We start from the raw sequence: 27,010 nt of genomic DNA on the forward strand, positions 1-27,010 counted from the left end.
AATCTGTTCTAACGCCATTACAATAAAGGTGATATTGCTATAAATTCCTAATGCTTTTTTTTGGGTCTGCCAAATGGTTTGGTTCGAACGGGATCGCTCAAATGAACGTTGACATTAGAAACACTGTTCTAACGCCATTACAATAAAGGTCATATTGCTATAAATTCCCGATGCGTGATATCGAATAATGGAAATGGCGTGACGTCTACCTACACATGCGAATGCGCGAATTTACTTGCTAGGTATTGAGTGCGTCGTCCATTAATAATGTGATTGTTATAAACCCAAATTATCCAAGATTTAAAAGGAGATATTCCAAATAGTTTTGTCAATCGATGTTATTAAATTTTGTGGTGACATCATAATATTATCAATGAAAAATTAAAAATTTGTAATACCGTGGTGATCAATAATATAATATTATTAATACTATTAACCGAAGGTACTTGATGGAATTTGAATTTAAATTCTAATGAATTTAAGTTTTGTACTATTCTATTTAAGTAAAATAGAATGGAATGAAACTCAAATGGAATAGTACAAAACTTAAGTCCATTAGAATATAATAATATATTTCAATAACGTGCCTACAAATTTTTCGCACATGCAATAGTTTTATTATTTTCCATTTGTGATACTTTTTTGTATGTAGGTACAGTTAAAAAATTGGCCAATAATTTTATAACATTGATTGTTTATATTCTATTGAAATGATATTATTTACTATTGCTGTAAAACATTTATTCTGTCGAAGACGTTTTGTACTTACAAAATACGCGTGAGATCATAGATTTGATAAATTACTTTCGAAGCGGTTTGACATATCAACGAAAATTTTTCACACGATTTAAAAATACAAATATTTATTATTTTTCATTTTTTTCAGTTTGCATGTCAATCTCCTTTATTTGGCTATTTTTTGTTTATATTTTAAAATAGATTGAAAAACGAACTAAAAAAAGTTAAGTTATTAAATTTTATATAGGTACCTACTAATCAGATTAAGTCGATTTAAAATAATTATTGTGAATATAATATTATATTACCTCTTATTATAACGAAATACCGTCAAATGCGAATAGTAGATATTAATAGTAATAGTATATTTATATTCTAGACTGATTATAAATATATTTACGAATGTTACATTCATCAATAAGAATACATAACTTGAAAATGCTTACACATAATATTAGAAAAACTAGATATTAGACCGATAGTAGGCCCCACGGTGGCCGCGTGGCTTAAGCGTTGGACTATCACGCCGTGGGTCCCGGGTTCGAATCCTGGGTCTGGCAAGTACACATATTGTTTTTCAATTTGTGTTTGAGTCAGGGTATGGACCTAATAGGTTGAGCAAGTGGCTGATATCCATTTCTCGTAAAAAACAAAATCTGTTAATACAAACCTCTACTCTAGGATCGGACATGGTCGGAAAGTAGGTATGTACTCGTACCTAGTAGGGTTTAACTACACATCTGTTGCTATGTACGTTTAATGTACTAACCTTATATAATTTAATATTACCAACTATGTTTACTAAATACTAGTAAAAAACACTGCCAAAAGATATATTATATTATAATAATCGCACATGGATATATTCCTAAGGCTTTTTCAATTTATGTATTAAAAAAACCGTATTTTTAATAAAACTTTTAGCAAGCACATCATTTCGATAAAAATATTTCAATGCAAAAGTGCGAAGGTAATGTTTCTTTTTTACCGTAAAAGCCAACATGGCTGGATTATAACCAAATATTACACGGCGTATGTTGCGTGGAGCGAATCGCTTGAGGTCTCAACGATAAAATGGAAAAAAAATACACACAGCGTCACGCCAAGGTTAAAGTTATTATTTTTTCGCCCCCTGCAAATGTAAAATGTGAATGTGCCAGTCATCGTTGCGGGCGGTAACGACCCCTTTCCGTCTGTTTTCAGTTTTGTTCGTTCAGGGGAAGCAAACACTTTTAGAATTTAAAACATCTACTGATACGTTAATTTTTTTTTGAAACGTAAACTTTTTTGGAATAATTTATAATTAGCTTTTAATATATATTATGCTGTTATATACTTAGCAACGCAAAAATTAAAGTGACTGGTTTTCTTTAACAACCCACTTTATCTATCATAATCCATTATTCTTTAATGATAATTACTCCTCAGTTGGCTCATATCGATACCACAATGCGTCTGCAAGAATCGCTGTTACTCGTGAGTTTTCTTCAATCAATCCAAGCCAAGTGAGAATTTAGATAGCTTCCAAGCGCAAGCATCTGGTCAATTTGAAGAACATGTAAGCCGAATTGAAATATTATTGAAGCATTTGCAGCATAAGGCTATGCTCAGTCCTTTATTTTATATCTTCGTTACTCTTAAAGTTTTACCACCATACACTCAGTTGAAAATATCTATTCTCGAAGCTAAGTATGCGATTGGTCTGAAACTCTGTAAGGTACCATTTGCACATAAAGTAATATCATCAGAATGTAAGCGTCGAATAGTCAGAATTTATTTTTATCAGCAACATTCTTCAATGAAAATGCTCGAAGTTGCAATAATGTAGTGACCAGCAGATATCCCAATTACACACTTCATCAAAAATGACTCGAAATTTAACAAAAAAATATTTATGTGTATAAATAGCGGGTCATAGTTATTGGATTATTATAAGTATCAATCATAATCTCAGTCCGATCAGTAATATTTGTGTCAGTTGCTCCGCACAGCATCACTTCCACCGAGCCTCAGACCAGTAACATAACTCTTGTGCCGATTGTTTACGCTGCAATAAAAACTCGCTCCTCGATTTATTCAAGCTACTACAATCAGATTTCTCCCTTCAACTTCGGGTCATCACCTAAAGCGGGCTCGTCCCTTTACAATGTGACTTTGTTAAAATTATTTTTGCCGCCACTCATCAAAACTTTTCGAGATACCGTCGCATCTTACAACAATACTTTTGACGCGTTGCGATAGTACTGGATAATTACCACTATACTAGTGAATTTGATATGGATTCTTACATAAATGTAGAAAACCTTTATTATTTATGGTTGAAAAGAATTTTGTTGAAAGAAACAAAGAGCATGAGATATTTAGCACTGTGAATAGCAAAGAACTCCCAACTGCTGATATACAAGATAGTATAGCTTTCAAGAGCCCAAATTTTTCATAAAAACATCATAGGTTTGAATCAAATATGCTGGGAAAATATATAATGGGGATGAAATTCTAAGCAGTAGAGCATGTTTTTCAGATTTGCGCCCTATATGCGTTCCCTGAAGAACTCTCTACCATCTATGAAGCTAATTAAAATGCGCTGAAAAGGATTGAGATTTTATACGTGTTTCTTAAATGCTATTTAAGTATAATATTACATCATAGTGACTGACTATGATTTTTCCAATATTACATATATCTTGTTACCGCTACCCTGTCTCTATTAGAGGTGACGATTTTCCACAGTGCAATTTTTCAACTTGGTACTCCAAGCGGCAATTGTTGGTAGCTCCATCCATAGTTTGGATTGCTCATAATTACCTTATTGAAGGCTTAGTATCATCCATACAGTGTAAATTACAATAACACTCACCAATAATAATTGATTGCAATGCGTAGTTTTCTTCTTTGTACATACTTTATATGAGACGTCTAATTACAAAAAGCGATAAGTCCACAATTCAACATTTTTGGGAAACAACGTTTTTATGTTTCAAGCTTCAATTATTTGTTTTAACGTGAGTTTTATTCTATGTCGAAATAAGAACCAAATGGCAATTTGTTTCAGCCGATAAACTCTTAAATGACGTAATAAATATAGGCAAAATAAAATTGGACGTAGCGCTATTTGTACTTCACTTTTTAATTTACTCCGCATAAGGCACATATTTCCTTGGCACTGTCATGAGTTTACTAGATGCTACATCATGGGAGACGCTTTTTTAAATATTGAACGTTCCCTTATTGGTTGACTTAAACACGCGCGAAATCAACCAAGCTTTAAATAATATGAAACACGGACTTGGCGCTTTTTGTAATAAATCGAGACTTAAAATATTTTTTTTCGAAGGGTTATGTCGCGTTTTGGAATTTATAGATCAATACAATATTGTGTAAAATTATACAAAGAATACGTGCGTATTTTTTTCTCGATTTTGACAAAATGTGGACTTATCGCTTTTTGGAATTAGACGACTCATATAGCGTATCATTATATCTTCTTTTAAAATTATTGCCATCCTTAATAAATTCGTAAACATAGTGAGGAATTTCCCTTTCAAAGTTATTTGTAAAGTATGTTTTTATTTGGGCGAGATAAAAGTCAAGTAAAACATTGTATTATATTTGAAGTGATTTATCTGTCTGTAACGCAGTGCAACACAGCACACACACACTTTTTCTATGTGTGGGTATTGAAAACATTGAACGCACTGTGCGCGTAGACGAGAATATTCACAGTTGGCACTGCCATATTATGCTGTTTTTTTTCTATAACTTAATACAATATTATATTTTAAAAAGTAATAGGTACATGTTCACATACGGAAAATAAACGAGGATAGTAAAATATCCTAGAAAACACCCAATATATCCCGAGAATTTGAGAAGCATTATATTAGGTATATAAACTACAGAGTTGTAATGAATGCCACTGGTTGCGTTTTTAGCAGTGGACTGTAATTGGATGACAGTTAAGATGATTGTAGTGGTGGATTACGGATCTTGCAACAATAATTAAAGATTTGAGGTAAGTGAGAATAAAAGAATGTGGGCCACCATAATTGGCCCAACCACTCACAAAAACTAGTACACGAAGAAAACAAAGAAAGAGAATTGAGATCCTTTCAGATGATGTTGAGCGGTATCTGTGGATTCATCAACTACGCCACAGTCGAAGTGCAGACGGAGATACAACGGGCTGTATGCTATTTGTGAGAGGTCGCATAATAGCTCAATTCATTGAGTTGAGAGTTTAAATGGCTGCGCCATCTATGCAGATACGTACCTCGGTCACTTATAAAAAACTGAGATTCGGAAAGCTGAACGTTAAATGGCTGGCTTACGTAGTAAAATATAGAGAAATGGTTTTTAGCCAAACGCCGGATGATAACAACGAATCATTCTCAAAAACTGTCAAAATTTAACTAGATGAAACATTCTAGAGTGATTGTTAATGTGGATAGTGACAAAATTTATCTTCAAACCCACTGTTGTTATGTTAGTTAGTATCGTGATGTAGTGTGATCACTATCGGATTAAAGTGTGGCCGGATAATGTATGTTAGGTTTGATAAAAATAAATTAAGTTCAGTAAGAAAATCGTCAGAGGTGTGTGGCAGCCTCGTTATTTACTTTTTGTCAAAATACAATATTATGACCAGTTTTGTGTTTAAAGTAATTAAAGTACAGTGCTGTCATTTTACAGATACCAGTGGGTCTATTCTGTACTTATCGACCGCTAAAGTGATAAAGTGATAGATATTATCAAAGTTAGGGTAGGTTTGTATCAAAGTATTAGCACTTATTGTAACAATTACAATACGTTGGTTGTATTGTTGCAATAAGTGCTATATTTTAACAGCAGCAAGAGAGGCGCTGTTAAAATGTAATGCTTATTGCAACAACACAACCAACGTATTGTAATTGTTGCAATAAGTGCTAATATTTTGATACAAACCTACCCTAAGTTTGATAATATCTATCACTTTATCACTTTAGCGGTCGATAAGTATAGAATGGGATATCTAATATTGATTAAAGTTTCATTATAAAATATTATAAATAAAATATATTTTCAAGTCAAACAGTTTGTTATAGAAAAGGCTATGATTTCAAGATTAAATTAAAAAAAAATATATTTAGTATTTGGGAAAACCTATTAAACTACTTTTAATAATAAAATTTTATTGCTACGTTTAATGATTTATTCAATGATAAAATTTTTCAACAAAGTCATTATTATTCAATTATAATTTAATCTTAGATATTCAAATATATTTATTTTTCAATATAACCTTTTAGTAACGTATTTTTTTAATTAAATAGGTGAATAGCAAAAGGGTTTCTCATTATTTTTGAAATTTAAAACAGTCGTTTTCTGACGTTTTAAAGTATATAATCGACTAAATAACAAAGTTATTTTCAATTAAAAAATGTTAAAAGTAGCTCACTAGACACTTTCATTTTAATATAAGATAACTTATAAAGTACCTAAAAACCTCTTAGAACTAAATTAGTATTAAATTTATAGCTTATAATATCTCAATGCGTAAGTAGTGGAGAAAAACGTTTTTGATCTTAACTTACCCAATAATTATGTAAATTATTACCAGTAAGTTATTTTGAAGAGTCCCTAAAAATTTATAATATACAATAATTAAATAATATTGTTTTTATCAAATTTAATATTTGAATAATTATAATAAGCTAATAAGCGATATATACAATATTAATATAACGTTAACTTTTAAGACTATGATATTAATTATTTTACTAAAAAAATAGGTAATATTTTTATTATTTTATACTGGTAAGTGTTCTTTAGCTTCTGTTCTCATTTCTTTAACCACAGTAAATTCTTCAATGAAAAAAATATTTTTATTGATTTTAAAACAATGTACATTTCGTACATATTAATATTATTAAGCTTTTAGGTAATCATATTTATCTCAATAAGTTTATTAACATTTAGTTCAATTTTTTAGGTCTTAAAAGAATCTTTAATGACCTAGCTGTATTTTATATTATAACGGTTGACCCTATCTATGTAAAAGTTGCTTACACATGCTTTGCTTTCGAATGTGCTGACAGCCATTGTCTAAAAATGTTTCTATAGATGCTGATCGTTTATGTAAGACGTAACATAAGCCGTATAAAAGTATATAAGAGCACATCTGTGTAAGACCAAATAATAAAATGTCGTCTAATTTGAAAACTGATTAAATAATTATTTCTGAATGCAAAAAGCATACTTTTTATAGGTTGTAGATTTTTGAATATATTTAAAATTGCAATCATAAAAACAAATATATTTAATCAAATATATAGTGTTATATAAATAATTAGTATAACATGTAAATTATTAGCAAGTGCAAGTTGATTACAACTTAAATTTTGAGTGATCCTGACACCAGTTAGCAATTAAAGTAACTAATACTTTGATTTAAAATACAAAAGAAGCGTATATTAACTACTACTCAATTTATTCGTAATAGATAATAGTTGGTAAGGCACATTGGCGCTAATCCAGTGAACATAGGCTCCACTCCAGCTGAGTATTTTAACTAGTAGTTATACATTTCTCTAAGAAATTTTCAAATTGTGTGTATTATAAGTTTAATTATAACAACACATGTTTTTTTCTGGTCAGCCAAACTATATAATATAGAAGGCCAAACCAATAAAAAATGACTTATCAATGAAAACAAATAAAACTTAGGTATGTGATTGGACGTACTCAACATAAATAAATTAAGCGTACATAATATTATTTTTGTTCATAAGCAGAGCACATACAGGCTTCTTGGAGTGATGATTATATTATTATGTATATTTTAAGGAGATACTATTGTCATTCATATGATGAAACTATGTATGGTCTTTGCTTTGGATCAAATACACATTTTCAAATGAATGGTAATATAATATATTATTATATTATATTAATATTATGATCAATGAGGTATGTGAGAAAATATTTAAATGCATAATGTGTACTTACATAAAATGGATAATAATGTATACATATTTTGTTGCGTAAAAAAAGTCACCTACCATTACGTCTAAAACGTAAAGCGTTCAATCAATGTGTTCTACCAATGCTCACGTATGCAAATGAAACATAGATTATTAATGTAAGAGAAATTCAAATAATACAATAAGCGCAACGTGGCTTGAAAAAGTGCACGTTAGGAATGACGCGTTAACATCATAAAATAAAGTAATGAATAAGATAGCAGACAATAGTATGCGATATGATAATGGCAATAAACTGGACAAGTACCGTTATACAGTGATATCTAAGCGGCACTAAACAGCCACGGGGATGCTCTAAAATCCGATGAATAGACGAGCTTATAAAGTACGTGGCTGCGGGGAACTAGAGATCAAGAAGAATAGAGAGAGCTGGGGAGATATTTATCCAGCAGTGATGATGATATTAAAAGCTCTGACGATATCACGCAATCATAATGCTCAAGTATTTTTTATTATTACAGTGAGCAGCCAGATAGATTTGAATTATTTTATTGTACCTATCTGATTCATTGCCATCACATTTGCAACACATATGCCATAACAGTATACCAAATTTATTGCCAGTCTCTCAATTAAACTACTTGTACTTTATATTAGTGTGACTATATTTTCCTATTGAGAACAATTAATAACAGATTGTAGTTTTGATTTATTATTTTAATTTAAAAAAAAAATAAAACATGTGTCATATCTGCTGAACTGTTTAACGATATAGTTAAAGGACATCATTGTATGCATACATTATTATAGTGAGTGAAATATACCAAATAGTTATTTTAAAGAAAAATAATTCCATACCTACCTACTTGTGAATGGTAGCAAATTTTGGATAAAGGGGACAAAATGACCAGAAGAAAATGTCAATGACAATCGTGTTATTTATATTAGATGATTCGCACATTTACACTCTGGACTTGTATGGAGAATTTTTCCACAAACGTGCTTTGGTTAGATATTTACAAAATATATAGGTATTTACTTACTCGTGGACGGTTCCGTGTATTTAATGAAAAATAATTGTACATTCCGTTACAACGGGTGTTTTTTTTTGCTTAGATAGAACTTACGAGATTGTTAACTGTTAATGCTATATAGCTGTGATGCTACGCCAACGTTTTGAAATATATAATTAATATAGTTTGGTTAATTATCATCAATAAAATAAGTCTTGAATAACACTATCAAATTGACTTTAAATCAGTCATTGATTCGATAAATTTAAAGACGTTTTTTAAGACCAATCCAAAAGAGGCCCTTCATACTCCATTAAATCCACAAAATTCACCGTTTGGTGCGGTTTATACGCTGGTGGTATCATCTGACTTTATTTATTAAAAAATGCGGCCGGTGCTGGCGATACTGCTATTGAGATTGCTACCGTACAATGATGAAGGATTTTTACATGTGGTTTTAACTGTATGGTACTAAGTGATATAGGGCGAACGTGAACATCGACCTATTGAAATAAAAATATTGCGACAAGTTTGTTGATTTCATGAAATGGACCTGTCAATTTATTAACTGGCCTCCAAGGTCATGCAATTTGATATCTCTGGAATATTTCTTGTATAATCTAATATATAAAAATTAATATTTGTTTGTTCGTATTTTATGCGCTGCCATACCGTTCATCCGATTGCGATAAAACTTTGTAAACGTATTGTTTGCACTTGCGCAAATAGTATAGGCTATACTAATATATAAAAATGAATGTCTGTCTGTCTGTATGTCTGTCTGTCTGTGTGTCTGTCCCGTATGCGTTCCTATACCATTCATCCGATTGCGATGAAATTTTTGTCAGTTGTTGTGCGCATTAATTGCGCGTAAATTATTATTATATAAAACACATTGTTTGTTTGTTCCATCCAATTTTGATTTTTTTTCCTACTACATATTATAACATTAATAACGTTTTCATATTTTGGATTCGATTTTAATTTAGTGTTCTTATGTTTGACCTTTACTCCTATTAGAATTATTTTCATATTGCCATATTGTATTACACAGATATTTTTATATTAAAAAAATAATTAACTCTTATTATTTTTCAAATATCTAAGATAAATATAACCACGAAGTGACCCTGTGCAAAGCCGGGTACTTCAGCTTGTAATATATAAAATATGCACTAATGTAGAAGATACCCAACACTATAATAATATAGCATAACGTGAAGTGGGAAGGTGGATGTTGATGACTGGATCCGGGTTTGATCCTGAGTGAAGTCATTAGTTTTACATTTTTGTAATTTTTATCAGCTTGAGTGTTTACGTGATTATTTCACTTATAATACTTTCAATGGGTTGTATGGCCTTTTTAATATTAAAAAATAATAAAATGCAATGTTCTGTATGAATATTAACAGTTTGAGTCTAGACCATACAGTTATCATGTTAAACATAAATTAAAAAAATACTTTGAACAAAGTACTCACTCGGAAAGTTAAAGACGTTCGAGTCAGATTCAGTATAACTTCTTTTCCAGATTTTTTTCTAATAATTAGTATAGTAGGTAGGTATTATAATGTTTCTAGTCGCGCCCTTAGCATGCTGGTGTGACGAACTCACCGTTGGATGTCATGGCAGCAAATAACAAGGAACTAGCAATAATTTAAAGAAGTTTGAGAGACCATAATTCAGCGGTGGACTGACTCCAGCTGATGATAACAATATTTTACATTTCCTAATTTCTTATAAAATCCCCTATTCATATAACTATCATTGCAGAGGTACTATTATTTTTTGCATGTTGAAATGGCATGCAAAATAATAGTAGAATATTTTGTTGAATAACTTACTCGCATGACTAAAATTTCCTACATTTAGCGAAGAATTTTTGACTGAAATTTCAGTTGACATTATTGATATAATAAAACAGCGAAATGTATACAACAATTTAAATCTGGCCGCACGAATCTACACCACACCACGCTATGCCTACGACCTTAGTACCGATTTTCGAAGCGTGAAAGCCTTGCTTAAATATGTATATTTTAAGAATATATTTAAAAATCATAATTGTAGAGTAGATATAAATTTATTTTGATTAAAATTCGTTTAATATTCAAGTACTACATTAGCCAAAATGATTAATAAATTAGTAATGGATATTTCTCAGCTACAAACTTTATCTTCACTAAGCTTCCCAATGGACTTCGTAAAAATTATTATATAATGTCATTTGATAAATTTAATAAGTATATAAAAAGTGCCACATTTTTTATATTTTAAATATTAATAAGTACATTAAATAATATTTTACAATTTTTTCATTCATTTCTCTATTGAATACAAAGAAAAAAATATTTTCAACACGAATAAAGCATATTTTATGTTCCTACCTAATTGCTTACGTATGTAGTGGGAAATCTAACTAAAGTATTGACAAATTTGTTATCAATATTAAAAATGATATTCCACTTTTATGAAGTGGTAACCTCTACACTATATCTATTTTTCTTACGTAACGTAAAAGACTATTAGTTTCAATATTATTATATTAATCTAAAGGACCGCGATAATGGCAATACAATCACTGCCGACCTGTTAATTATATCTAATGGCCAGGTAATGCAAATGCGCCAGTCGCGATGTTAGCACTAAATTAGTTAAGATGTGTGATGGTAAAATGGGTTTATCATTTATTTAATTTAAACTAATATTTATAAATATGATGTAACGTAACGTGTGTAACATCTTTAGAATATAAAAAATGAATCATTTCTAATAGATTTTTTTTTTAAATTGGAACGAACACCCAAGGAAAATAATTACAAGATAAAAAGATTTTTTTTATATACAAAGTTTTTAAATTTTCTGTTGAATCATATAAACTTGACTTGACTAGCTTAAACGATCAAAAAAAATGTAATTGATAGTAATTATACTGAAATGTCATTTTGACATTCATATTGATTTCCATAGTAACGCATATATATATTAATAATTTAGTTGCTAGGACCATCCGCTTAGCAACCAATAATGTTGTCGAAATAACTTTTCATACAAAACAGAATTAACTGAAAATGAATTCAATTCTACTTAAAGATGTTTAAAAGTAATAAAAAAATGCATTGGCATTGTATTATGATATATTCTAGAAGTTTCAAATGTTTAACTAGTCGGGATGTTAGCTAAAAATCGATTGCAAGATTTGAACCGGGCAAAGAACCACCGGACAAATAAGAATACGAACTAAGAAAAACGTTGTAAAAAATACTCGTGTCAAGACATCATAATATTCCAAAGTATTGATTTTTTAAGCTTATTGTTGTGGGTTTCAAGGCAGTTGATAATTTTTCAGGTCATGCTTTAAATCATCATTGATTAAGAAGATAGTATTAGAAACAACCCATGCTATAGTATACAGCAGATCAAAAATGCAGTAGGTAATTGACCAATGTCCAACATCCTTTAAAAGTGTAGGTAACAGTAGGTACATTATTATCTTATAAGAAAGAGAGAGGTGTTTAAACTTCCAATATTGAAAGAAGAAATCTATATATTAAAATTATCGTATAATTGTTAAAATATATTTAATAGGGAAAATAATACCTATGAGCTTTTATCATAATGGCTTTATTAATAAATCTATATAATATTCATAATTTGGATAATATTATAAAAAAATATTTGTACTCGATAGGAGCTTCCGGCTAATGTAATTTATCAATATAAGGTATTATTGTTATTTATTACTCCTTGTTTATTACTTCGATAACATCTCGGATGCATAGTTATAGGTTAATTTCATCATGATTACAAAATTTTGCAGGTGACTAAATTTGTATAGCTATAACACAAATCTGAATAAAATGGATATGGGTGAAGAGTCCCACAGATCACCAATTATTTTTTTAAATACATAATATGTTTCTGAGGTACATGGTAGACTTTTGGTAGGGATTGAATATTGATATCTTAAAATAAACTTTTCGAAAATAGCGTCTATACAAAAACATTGTACAACTTATAAAGTGCACGCCTAAAATTAAAAAAAAATTGTGTAAATCTAAATACTGCTAAAATACGTTTTATTCATTGTGCTTATTTTTCTATGATTTATTCTGAATTTCACGTGGATGAAGTTGTGAGCGATGACTAGTAATACATTTTAAATTTAATAAAATAAGATTTAAAGGTAATGTGTACAACATTCTGTGTATATATTTTGTAGCGCTCAATACTAAGAAAAATAATCATATTAACATTATAAAACTACCTACCGAAAGTCACGTGCGATTAAAAAAATGTTTTCATAATATTTTTAAAACATACGTCATACGCGTCGCATTATTATTTTTAGCATTTAGCCAAAACGTGTACCTCATGCTATTTTTTTCGAAAGAGAGTTTTGCGAAATAATTAAATGAATGTTTACACGTGGTTTTATATTTCTGGGAAAAATACGCAGCAAAATTTTTTTAACATGTTTTTACTCTCTTTCAGAAATAAAATATTTTTATATAATCACATCATTATATATATGAATATGTATATGGAAATAAGGTTTCTCATTAAAAATGAAAATATAATATTTGCATAGCTTTTGTAAATAGTTATACTAACAGTGAAGATTTTTTATTAAAATATTATATGGTATAAATTTTGGTACTAAGGTATAAAAAAAATATGGTTAGGTATATCATATAAGAAATATCTTTTTCGAGTACTAATATGCCTTACTTGTCTATCAATTATTATATTTTATTTGTAAATAAAATTCATTCAATGAATTTAAGTACCTACGTAGTAAAACAATAAAGTAATAGAAGTACCTAGTGAAGCAAACACATAAAATTAATCAAAGCTTGAGAAAATCACAAATATATATTATACTCTGACGTTATCGAGAATTGACCCCATCATATTTGATATAAGAAACTGGTGTATTATATTCTAGATTAAACGATACGGCGTTTGGCTTCCAAGTTGACTTTTAACTTATCATACATACAAAATAAAATAATATATTTTTGGATATTGTAATGAATTGTATTATGAAAAATTATGAAATTTTTTGAGATAAAATTATTAAAAAAATGTACTATAGTGATCTATGCATATGTTATTTTACTCATAAATATTATTGATTTGCACTACGACTGATTTAAAGAAAGATTTTATTACCTATATCAACCCATAGTACTTGATAGAGTTTATATCAAATTCAATTTTACATAATATAAAGTATTACAATATTTCATTTAAATTGCACTTAATTATTCTTGTTAGTACCAAAATGCTTGGATTACAATGAGGCTACAAAGAAAAATATGCACCGAAGCATGTAGATATTATATTGTCACCACCGAGCATTCCTATAAAAGGGAAAATGGAGTAAGTTCATTCTACCTTCTCCACATTCGGTGCCCTGATGAAAAATGAGCATAAGCTGAACCTGGGGCTAAGAACAGGTTACACAATTGGTACAAAGTGTGATGTTTTCATAAAAAGAAGCGATTTGCAGCTCTGCGATGAATATGGTATTTTCGAAAACATTGTCTATAAATAGTAGTACAACGCCCTTAATATGAACGACACAAGGTATAACTGCAAATTGCGGGTATCGTTGAGAATGCCAATGAATAGTACGGTTTTTAGAATGGAAGAACTCGATAGAATTGCAAAGTTCTTTAATATAATTGGAGAAAGGGCCTGATTGGTGGATCCTTTTCTAGATTAGAAGAGGCGATGTAACAGTGAATCGCAATCAAAGCACCAAAAAATTATAAAAATATTTTCTAAAAAGACCACAATATTGGCTTTCGGCATGTTATAATACTGCACCTATACATTCATCGATGCTAAACATGCCAAATGATATTATAGTTTATTACTGCTTATAATATACCATATTTACAGCATGAGATCGTAAAAAAAAATTATCCGTTAGTAAATAATTTCTTTGAAAAATATCATGTATTTATTAGATTTTTAAAACATAAAATCGTAATTATTTAAATACTAAATAAACATTAAAATCTCTTAAAACTCCCGTTAATGTAATGTCACCTTAGGTTAGCCAACCCAATGAACTACAAATATTTAAGTTAATATGCGCTTCGTTATCATAATATTTCGGGTATCCCTAGAATCATCAATACAAAATATAGACTTTGTTTTGGAAAAAGGGCGTAACCCTCGATTTTTCAAAAAGTGTTTTTATTAAATATTAACAATGTATATAACTAAATACACGTTCTGTAAAAAGAAAGTAAGCCGAAAATTCCAAATTATTATCTAAATTCAGGTTTTAATTGAGCTTTAATTAATTTTTAATCTAAGAAAAAAAGCATTTCCATTCATCATTCAAAAAACGTTTTTTGCCCCTCCTGTAAACTGTGAGGGTTACGCCCTTTTTCCTAAACACGGTCGATATAATTAAATATATGATACTTCTAAAAATATATGTAATAAGGAAAGACAAATACCAAATCACTGTGAGAAAAAGCTGTCATAAAGGTGAGATCAATATGGTATTATGATTGTATTATGTAGCCTGTAAGAATGTATATAAATATTTGTACGATTTTAATTAGGTTTTGATAACTTTTTAATCATTTTATAGATACAACAAAAATAGTGTTGTATAATGATACGAGTATGATGCATATTTATGTAGCCAAAATAGCCATTTACATTATTTTTTCCTACTGTAATAGTGTCAATCTCATACGGTAACCCAAAGTGATGTCAATGGAACTTTTGGATGAAGGATAACGTTTGCATGGAATTTTAAGGAAGAAATTATCACAAAAGTGTATTTTTATGACAATGAACATATACAATGCTGGGAAGGTTTTTATTACAAAATATTAAATTCGACAATGACAATTACATCCATGTAAAGTAACAGGCTTAGCAGGTAAGTTTTATGGATTATTTTAATTAAAGTGAAATGAAAAAAAAATCCTATATAGGTCACAAGCACAAACCAATTAGACTGCAAACCGCAAGGCGCTGGCAAAGTTTGAAAGAAATTTCGAGTAACGTAATAAATATCGGAAATTGTTCCCGTAAAATTATGCAAACGAAGCCAGTGGCGCGTGGTAAAAGATTGCTCTGCAATACGGAAGTAATAGAATTAAGATATCGAAAATGTTAAAGGTTTTTTTTTTTTTAAATATATGTTATACATTGTTTGCCAGTACGTGACTACGACTAATAGCTTCACGGTTACAAAAAAAACAAAAATTATTATTATTTATTTGTACCTACTTATTTTATTGTGAAATACAGTATGGTTAAAACTGTTGAAAAATCATCAATTGAACAAGATCAGTGTTAAAGTTGCATGTTAAAGTAACTTTAATATGCCTGCTCTCGTTCAACTGATCAAGTAGATTCTGATCTATCCAGTATTAAAAATGGAAATATTCTCCCACACCCTTTCATTATCATTCTTTAATATTTATACAAAATAATATGTATTATATTTTGATGAATATACTGAGGCATTACAAATTAAGTAACATTTTTCTTTAACGTCTTTTACTATCATTTATTTATTTATTTTTATTCAAACGAATAATTGACAAGGTTTATGTAAAAAAAAAATTATTGAACACGCATAATATAAAAAAATAGTTAAGTAATTAAATGTATAACAAGTTCAAGTAAGTTATAACAAAAAATCTTGGAGTGATCGGTGACGTCGGTTAGTAATTGAGGTAATTTAATACCTACTTCCATTTAAAATACAAAAACCGAATGCCAATAGTAACGCAATTTAGAATGTGCTTCAAAGAGTATTAGAAGAACCATTAGTTAAAATCCGTCGCAATTGGATTCCTATAAATAACATAGTAGTCAATGCACGCGGGCGCGACTCTCGAGAGCTGCAGGCTCAAACTTACTAGTTGTCCTATTTTTCAGATTAGATTTAAGGTTAGTATTTAAAAAATCTATTGGTTATATATTATTCAGAAGAGTATTTGATCATACACAATTTTATTTTCAGTCAAGAAAATGAGATGTTTTTGTTTTTTTTTTGTCACTCATTGCACATATCGTTACACTATTCTCATACTGTGGAATAAGCCTACTAAGCATCGGTAAGTAGAAACTCTGCATCATTTTACTGCGTATGTATTTAAACTTTCTCTTTTTCTCACTCATGTTATATGAGTGCTATGAGTTCAATAAGAATCAAGTGATAATATGACGAAGTCACGCAGGTCTTCGTTATGTTTAATAATTGTATTTGAATACAACTTTAACGTTGTTAATAGAATTAAAATATTTATAGTAAATGCTTGCCTGTTAAAAGCAACTTAATGTACATGCTTTTAAATTTTTTTTTACAAAATTTTACGATTTCTATGGCACTATGTTGCGCTCGAACAAAAGTCATCCGACGATCGACCATTCAGACATGCCCGTACTTGTACTGGAGAAACAATCCAAACAGACATGTAATAATATATTCAAATGTAAGCCAGATTGATATTGTATCTATGTATTAGCAACATAAAACTATGAAACTATTATATTTACTGGAAAATATAAATTTTTGACATCGTGACTACTACTTGTATGAGCAAGTTTGTTGAATATGACATTGACTGTAGAAAGGAAAATTAACGTAATCCACACAAATACTAGATTCAAAAACATTTTTGTTATGGTTTTCGGTCAAAGTTCAAATACTAAATAGACATAACCCTAAAGTGCATGAAAATTAATAATTTAATTATTATTCACTTCAAGGTTATTGTTATTATTGAGTTAATTAAAGAAAAAACCAACAAAGATTATGGTTAACTCGTTTTTCTTACTTCATCTTTAGTTTTTTTTTTTTTTTTTCAGCTAAATTTATATAATAAATCGGCATTTTCAGCTTATATCCTTTGGAAAAAACGTGTGTTTAGTCATGTACAACGTTATTATTCAATAAAACATTTTTTTAAAAGCTGAGGGTTACGTCATTTTTTCTTTTTAAAATCGATTATGGCGTACTTACGGATTTCATAAAATTGTAGTTAAGATATCCTAATTACTTTTATATATTTTGACTTAATTTTGCATAATGCAGCTTTATATTAAAAATACTTGTATTACTTTAACAGTATTTATTAATGTTTTATTTAGTAAATCAGTCATAACTTATAAAGTACATAAAATACATAATATTAAAAACCAAAAACAAATTTATAATTACTATGCTTACTACAACTTATGATAAAAGTTTTGTATCCAAATGAAACTTATTTTAGATTTAATGAGATCTGTTTAAGAGTTATAAATGATGAAAAAGCTTTTTATTAAATAACTAAATACTAAGTATATCTAATTATTGCTTGTGTATTATTATATAATAAAGATAATATATTGTTTATGGTGTTTGTGTTTATATTACTTGAATTAAGTTTGTAATACGTTTGTAAAACACGTCTTGTATTTTATTAGTTGTTCCAAAAATAAGCAAAAATTAAATTAAGAATGTACCTAATTATTGATGAGTGAAAATGGTCTACCTTCTTGTGATATAATAATATAAATGTATATATAATAACTCTTATTACATAAATGCACTGTTTAGTTGAAATTAGCTTCATTTATGTTCATATGTTATATGGATATGTTTAAATACCAAACTATGAAATTAGTCCTATATGATAAAACATTTATACAAAAAAAAGTAAATCCAGAAACATTTGCATAAAGCTTTAATTGATAAAGATTTCGCGGAAAGATGAGGTAGTGTATGCTGAAAGAGTCTTAGTGGCCTATAAGTTCAGATGAGACTTTATTGGCTGATACAAGAATACACAAGATATAATTTAATACGGATGATAACGTGAGTTTATAAGCGCGAGGTAATGATGTATTGATGAGGTCGATATGATGAAGAGATTAATAAATTATTAGAATGCACTGAGAGACTTGATTCGAATGGAATAACGGATGTACTATATCGAGTGAACAAGAGTGATAATAGCAGCACCTACGTTTTGTAACGGACTTGACGAGTTGAGTGTTAGTACTTAGATTGTTCTTCTTATTTATATTATTGCAGTAGTAACATAGCATATTACGAGTACCATAGATATTGTCGTAATTTTCAATCAAAACAAATACTACTAGTCTTGTTATGATTGAGGAAACACTACAAATTATTAATGCTTATGTTTTATTTTAATAGAAAAAACCTACATAAAGTGTGTTTTTTAAAATTAACTTAATGCAGATTAGCATGATCGCTACACAGATTATTAATTTATTGGTTTATATTTATATCGTTTAATTTTCGAACTTTACTCAATAAATTTATTTTCTCTTTTTATATTGTTATTTCTTATTATCGTTAACCGATTCATTAACTTTCTATGTAATTCTCAATTATTTATTTCAAAATTCAATAAATGATAAAAAAATCTATTTTACTAGGTAACATAAAGATTTAATTTAAATGTGAGACAATATGGCATCTTACCAAGTTCTTAAGATCTCGACTTTTGTGTTTTTAGAATTATTGTATTGTTGTCTCCGCTGAATCTTAGGGATACATTGGTACGACCGTGTTACAAATACTCGAGTTTGTGAGCGGATAAAAAGATACGCTTTATGTGGTTGGGACATACTATGTTCCGGATACCGCCAGAGAGTACGATACTCAGTACCATTGTGGCACAGCCTACTTAATTCTTAAAACCAATTTTTATGTGTCATTTTAATTGTATGTACAAAAATATTATTTTAATTTATTTTCAGGATAAGGTAAAAGTTTAAATGTTAAAACGTAGATTTTACTTTGTTTTAAAAGCTTTTGATATATCAAATAAAAGGTCGGTTTTACAAAAAAATACCCCGCGGCTACTGTACATACAAAGAGAGGAAAGTTTTATGTTACCGCGTAATGTGGCTATATTTTTGAGCGAGCCCACACACAAAAGATTCCAACACAATATGATGACAGGTCGTACAGCTTGCACCTTTTAATAATTGCGTGCGATTTTTTTTAACAAAGCACATCCGATGAGAATGTTCGATTCAAGCATTTTTTTTGACCTTATGCAGATTTTTTTTGTCGAAATCATTAAGTTTTTTTTTTTAATTTTTCCAAAACTTATTCAACCATTATAGAGTTATTTATTTTGTAGATAGATCACGATCTCTTATAATATGTTTTATGAAATAAATAGTATTAGGTATTACACTATGAATATAATTGACTTTGGCTAGGAACCTGAAGGAAATCTCTCTAAAGGCTTGATTACACGGGTTTGTTGCTAATTAGTAGCATTCACTACTCGCACTAATATCACCGAGTGTAAACAAGCCGAATAATTATTAGTAGTAAGCAATAGCAATCGGCTTGACTATACATATCAGTACCTATTAGTGTGAGTATTGAGTGCTAATGATTAGTACTAATCCCATGTAAACAAGCCATATGGTGAGATTAACGTTTTCAGCAAAAACTCATCTGAAAATCATTTTACTGATAATTTTTATTTTGAAATAAATAATCGATACACATTTAAAAGCTTTAAAAATATTTTTTTTCGTTTAAAATAAGACTATATTTTACCCCAAAAAAAGAACATGATAACTTATTGAGAATATAACTCAATATGACATATCAATAATTGATAAAAATTGATAGTTTTTACGTATTTAAACTAAAATTAAAAAAATATCGATTTTTCTAAAAAGAAAAGAAAGTGTAGGTTTACTTATAGGTAAATAATTAACTTGTTTTTTTTTTAATTTGTATGATGCAACCATAATACAATTTAGTAACTGTTGAAAATGTTTAAAAAACTGTATCCGGGTAACTAAAATTTATGCATCTGAAATAAAATAGGGGCTGAAAATTAAGTAGTTTTTATGACACACACACAAAATTTTTATTTGTTTGATGTACCCACTTCATAATATTATGGACAATGTTTTTTTTTTTTAATATAACCATTGAGTCAAAACATTTGTGATTTAATTGGGTTTTATACATAAATTTGTCTTATTGAATACATTTCAGGGATTCATTTTAAATGATCATGTGTTGCTTGTGATCAGAAGTTCGTATAAATTTGAGTTCTGCAGATTTGTAATAAGTAGTTCAAAAAACATTATAGGTACTTACGTGCGTGTTGCCGTATACATGGGTATTCTATTATATTTTTCATAAATATATTCAAGACCTCATGATTAACTACTTTTTATTTGCGGCCGTCAGTTTAAAAGCTTCATTTTAATTGAATTGTACTTCTCGTATAATATTAAATTGATATTATAATTTATAATTAAAATACAACAATAATATATGCACATAATAATATATTAATAATAATTAAAAAATAAAATTGTTATGATTTTTTAAAATTATTTCAAAAAACTGCACTTTATTCAACAATATTAGTGGGTTAAACTTGAGTTTTTTTGATAATTATAATAAAAAAATAATTATAAAATATACTTCTCTGTATTAGGTATAATTTTATTAATATTTATCTTACTTCCGATTTTAAGTCCTACACATAAATAATAATATGACTATCTGAATTAAATCAATGTCTTCGACCTTTTTGGTTGCAAATATCCTAGATATTTTTTTCCGACCATGTCCGATCCTAATAGGGTAAAGGTTTGTATTAACAGATTTTGTTTTTTTACGAGAAATGGATGTCAGCCACTTGCTCCACCTATTAGGTCCATACCCTGACTCACACACAAATTTAAAAACAATATGTGTACTTGCCAGACCCAGGATTCGGACATGCGACCCACGGCGCAATAGTCCAACGCTTTAGCCGCGTGGCCACCGTGGGTTTAGATATCATAGAAATAGTTTTTTTTTATTCTCGGGGTACCCCTACTTTTCTGACACAACTCAGTCAGTACAACAGGGGTGAAAAAATCAAAACGATTTCCATTTTTTATTGTACCTACTCTTTATAAAACAAACACTTTGAGTATTATTTGTAATGGCTTTGCATTAAATAATGAAATAATTTTGTTTCATGTTATTTCACAGCAACTATCACGCAAATAATTATGTAAACGCTGCTTTTAAAATAGGTCGCAGAAAAACCTTGATAATTTGTAAATGTTTTACAGAGGTATAAACAAATATGAGAAACTTTAAACTTTCTACGAGTTTTCGCAAATTCGTATTATAGAATCCAGGATATTTTGGTTATTTTGGTTGGAAAGGATTCATAATAATTATTATTAAACACGTTTTTTATGTTTGTCTCTATGATTTGCATATTAAAACAATACTCGTCTGAATAATTTATCGATAATAAAAATGACTTTTAAGGTAGGTACTAATGTAAATATTCATATAATATGAAGACATTATTATTTATTAAAATATTAATATACAATAATAATAAATAATAATAATTTGTCATATTAAATAGAATTTATCAAGATAACCGTAATACAAATGACTATGAAATTGAAAGCATCTAACACAATACGGTCCATGAAATTGGGCTGCCTTAGATAGCTGGGCCATACACAGGATAGACGATACACATATGAAAAATAGACTGACATTCAGGAAGTCGGTAACCAAACGAAGACCTGGTCGAGATGGTGGGACAGTGCTGAGTTAGATGTAATGATATTTGGCACCATAAACTAGATGAAAGTGACTTTGAACAGATCTAGTTATAGGCAACTGTTAGAGGAGGCTTAGCCCCACTTGGTTAAGTAGCGCTAAGAAGAAAAAGAAGAACATTTTTATAAATTATAAAATATTTAATATATTATAGTATTATATAAATTAGAAAACTTTAAGATAACGTGTATTATCACTAAATTCTATTTTCACGTTATTATCATTATATTGTTTTATCATTATTATTTAGAACCACACTTTGTTTTGTTTTATGTGCTAGACTATTATTATTCAAAGTAAATGTTAATAAATATAATTATCTCAAATGTAAGAATATGATTTTATTTAAATGAAAACATTGTCAACGTTACAGAAATTTATTATAATTTTCATTAATTTAAATAATATTCAGAGAGTAGAGGATGAAGGCGTAATGAAAGAGAATAACACACATTCGTTGCCTAAATCGAAATGAACACAAGATTTACAAAAAAACCTACATGACAAACATTTCCACCCGGCGGACATAATTCCAGATCCGCCCTTCGTTATAACAAAACACAACCTTCTATATAAAATAACATGCAAAGACTGATTTATTAAGTATTTAATATAGTAAAGAATAATCCAAATCAAAATGTAAATGTTGTCGTATATATATATGTATGTATAGATTTTGTAAATATTTTTTATGAATTTTACACAAAAATTATTATTAAATTCATGATTAATCATTTAAATTATAAAAAAAATATTGATAATTGCACATAATATAGTTTTAAAGTTAACGCATTGGCAATAATTAGACTTTACAAATTACACGATTCATTCTTAGTAAGCGTTAAATAATAATTAAAATAGCACTACCTACGTCATTTAGAAAAACCTCTGAAACATACCTACGAATTATAAAGATTATTTTTAGACCAAATAATAGACTGCTTTTACTTTCCGGAGGAATGTTTATATTCATTAAGCTACTTTTTCATCTGTCATTCTTGCGAATATCTGCCAATACTAAGATATTTTAAACTATAAAATTTCTCTAAGAATTACTTGCAATAATTAGAGTTGGGTATTTCTCGAGAAAATCTCAATCTGGAGATTCGGGATTTCTCGAAACGATAAAAATTTTTATTCTTGAGATTCGGGATTTCCACGAAGGAATCTTGAGATATTGAGAGATTTAAAAAAAACCTATAAAAATCCTAAAATCAGTGTTCAAATTCACAATTCAACAGACAAATTCCAAAAAAATATGGAAAACAAAAATAATTCAAAACATTACTTATTAAAATAGAATTTAAAAAAAAACACAGACTCTCGATGGCTGCGTCTGATAATTGCGTACGCTTTTGAAACACAAAATTCCCAGATATTGAAGAATTGCACCCATTTAAGTCGACGTTGGCTTAATTGTGTTAAATGCCCCGATCAGTCTTTGAACGTTTTGTGTTTTCTGTCCACTTTTTTCATATACATTTAGTATAATATGTCGTCGTTGCCAAGGTAGAAAAGACGTTATCATATATCTATTGAAAGAACTAAAATCACACGATCGCACACTCGAACTCAAATGTTGTTAATTTATTTCAATTAAAAACATCGATTTTTCAATTAATATTTAATGATAAAGTAATCCCGAATCTCGTGGAAAGATTCTCGAGATCCGGAATGGAAAAACTCGAAAATTTCTCGAGAATTCCCATCGGGAAATTCCCGAAGCCCAACTTTACTTTATATACTGTAAGTAAAATTAAAGTAATGATAAAAAATGGTCATAGTTTTAAATCGGCATAAAAATTCTTATTTGACGTTGATTTATCCGTTTCTCAATGATAACAAGTATTTAGATGAACTTTTTTTTGTTAAAAAAATCATATCTTTACAAAAAAAGATATAATATTCGTAAGTTTGATGGGGCCGCATTTAATTTTGGTTTTTTTATCATGGTACTTGTATGGTCATTTAATGGTGTAATTTAATTGACATACAATGGTATTTAAACAAAAAGTTAAATAATATTATATTATTTAAACCCCGGAATAGCTTGTAATAATTTTTGTCAAAAATATACGATGAGTAAAATGTGTCCGATATAAAAATAATTTTTCTGAAAACTCCATAAATAAAATTTCATGCTTTCTTCTTATATAAGGTTTTGGGAAAGGGTTTTTCGTAGCGTTAAATATTTCATCCCCCAGTAAACAGGCACACACTACTTTGAGCAATTTTAGAAAAATTACAGTCTTTTTGGACCGAAATATGAAATTTCTCGCACTAAATTTTGAAAATGAATTTAAATAACGTTCTTCATGCTACCCTTATTTTTAAGCTCAGTAAAATTTTATAATATTAATAAATTCCTTTTGATACATTAAAAAATAATCATGTTAGCATAATATAATAGAATCATACATATATATATAAATATAAGTAATTAAAATATATATAATAATATGTAGCTGTGATAATGTTTATTTTCTAGTTCTACAAAAATTGACTGTGAATTTTTCCTCAATTGTATATTGACACTTTTGTGTGCATCTTTATTAAAATATTATAAATAATATTTTTTTGTCATGTTATCAACAGATTTATCTATCATAAAGTTATTAAATTAACAGTAAATAAAAAAGACAATTAATATTTTGTATATGTATAAGTTTTGCATTCTTATGACTGTTATTTTCAAATAATTGTTAATAACTTTTTTCTAGAATAAATTGTTTTATACGTACCTACTTGCTGTGTATTTATAAATAAAATCATTGAATATCTATATAGTAAACATCAAAACTTCTGATGACCTTTGATATTTAAGATCGTCATATGCGGAGGTATATATTTAGTGTTTTAGTTTTAAATAATAAGTTTGGTTTATGATAATAGGTCACTTACGATAGATTATAGAAATTAAACTGAAGAAATAATATCTTAATAGATCAGATTATTATTGTTACTACCATAATGGTAAGGAAGCATATTTTTATTAATAACTAAATTTATTAATAATAGTATATTTTATGTAATTTATCACCGTTTTTTGCAATTACTTTAAATGTTAAAAATATTGAAAAAATGTTTTTTAACCTGAACCTTGACTTAGGTTATCAGGTTGTTATCATCTTTTATTATATTAAATTATAATATAAACAATAATAATCAACTATATTTGTTATCAGTGTGTATTTGCCATTGGTGAATGCGCATAAACCGGTTTACAAAAAATACTTAAATAGAGAAGTAGAAAACTCAAATGAATAAGAATAATATATTATTATAGGTAGTTAACGTGTATAATTTTATAATAAAAAAAATTATACAGGAAAAATATTTTTCATTACCGACCAAATAAAAATATCTATTACATAATTATTATAATATAACGAACAAAAATTATATTTACCTTAACTTTTTTCCACCAAATGTGATCTGTATCCTTTGATCTCTTCCGACATCATTTATTGTATATCAACTTTTCACAAAATATGACACTAATAAATTATTATTGAATTTATAAAAATTACACTTCAGACTATGTGTTTATTTTCAGTATCAAAATTAATTAAAATTGTACCTACACAATTTATGAATTACAATATCAACACTTAAATCGTCAATCACGGTCTTTAAAACTTATCAGCCACTCTAGTGACCAAAAACCATTAACGTATTTAACGTCCACAGACGTTTGCTTGAAAGGGTTAAGTGTCTGTAATATTTCCAAGGGGTTTTTAAAATACCCAAACCGAACTACAATCGTGAATTATGTACTACTTTTTCCATTATTATAATATATTCATTGTAGCCAGCATCAGTTATTCACTTCATAACCTCACTTTATTTCGCAATTTTTATCCACGAATATTTTCACTGCATCAAAAAAAATTTGCTAATTTGGAAATTTAATAAACTAGATACCTACTATATTTTTACATTATACAGAAAAAAACTATTAGCTTGTTAATATTATATTATTTTTAAATAATTAAATTTGACATATTATTACTCTATTGAAATTATTATATGGAAGCAACACAAATATTTAAGGATATTATTTAGATGAATAGGTAATATTTTTAAAATGAGTATAGATTAAAGACAATTCTTAACATCAATTAATAAATTATCGTTTATTTATAAAATATTTTTCACTTTACAGAATCTTTAAAATTAGTAAGCATTTTTTTAATGTACTAAAACAAACATCATATTATTACCTTGTCATCGTGTATAATGGTGAATATTTGTATAGTTTATAATATGCGTTAGTTTTTTAAATAAAAATCTACACGTGTCACTTCGTATTAGTTGTTATTCTTCTCTTGTAATGTACACAAATATATCATGAATAACTCGCTATAACACATTTTCCCTGCATACGGTCAACGTAGCATGTCAAAGCTCGCTATGGACTGAGTGGCCGGCATCGTTCTATGCTACTCGGATAGCCGAAGATCCCCGAATATCTCCGGAGCTTTCCGAAAGGTTCCGGTTTGCGACGACTTATTGATGTGTGGAAGTTGGGTGCGCAGTCTCTACTACCAGATAACGGCCTTGTTATAGTGAAATAGAAAATTGCGCGCCAACTCTTAGCGAAAACACGTAACCGTACACTGAATAATTAATCATAACTCTACGTATTATCATAATTTACCAGATATACTATTATATTT

At 28.5% G+C, this 27,010-nt stretch overlaps 1 protein-coding gene across 4 annotated transcripts in view; it reads right to left on the reverse strand.

Moving 5' to 3' along the window:
• LOC147074539 (neurotrimin-like) overlaps positions 1-26,738 on the reverse strand; it is a 101,582-nt gene extending 74,844 nt beyond the window's left edge. The window contains exons 1-2 of one of the 4 annotated variants that reach the window (XM_085943479.1): positions 26,555-26,738; positions 25,741-25,911 (exon numbers count right to left, since the gene is read on the reverse strand). The gene's annotated coding sequence lies outside the window, so the exon portion shown is untranslated. Of the gene's footprint in view, positions 1-25,740 lie in introns of all 4 variants that reach the window. The other 3 variants (XM_085943478.1, XM_085943477.1, XM_085943476.1) reach the window with 3 other exon arrangements.
• Positions 26,739-27,010: the final 272 nt, after the last annotated feature.

Source organism: Rhyacophila brunnea, unplaced genomic scaffold (genome assembly GCF_057557595.1).
Source record: "Rhyacophila brunnea isolate RB1 unplaced genomic scaffold, BYU_Rbru_1.0 scaffold_16, whole genome shotgun sequence".
Lineage (NCBI taxonomy): Eukaryota > Metazoa > Arthropoda > Insecta > Trichoptera > Rhyacophilidae > Rhyacophila > Rhyacophila brunnea.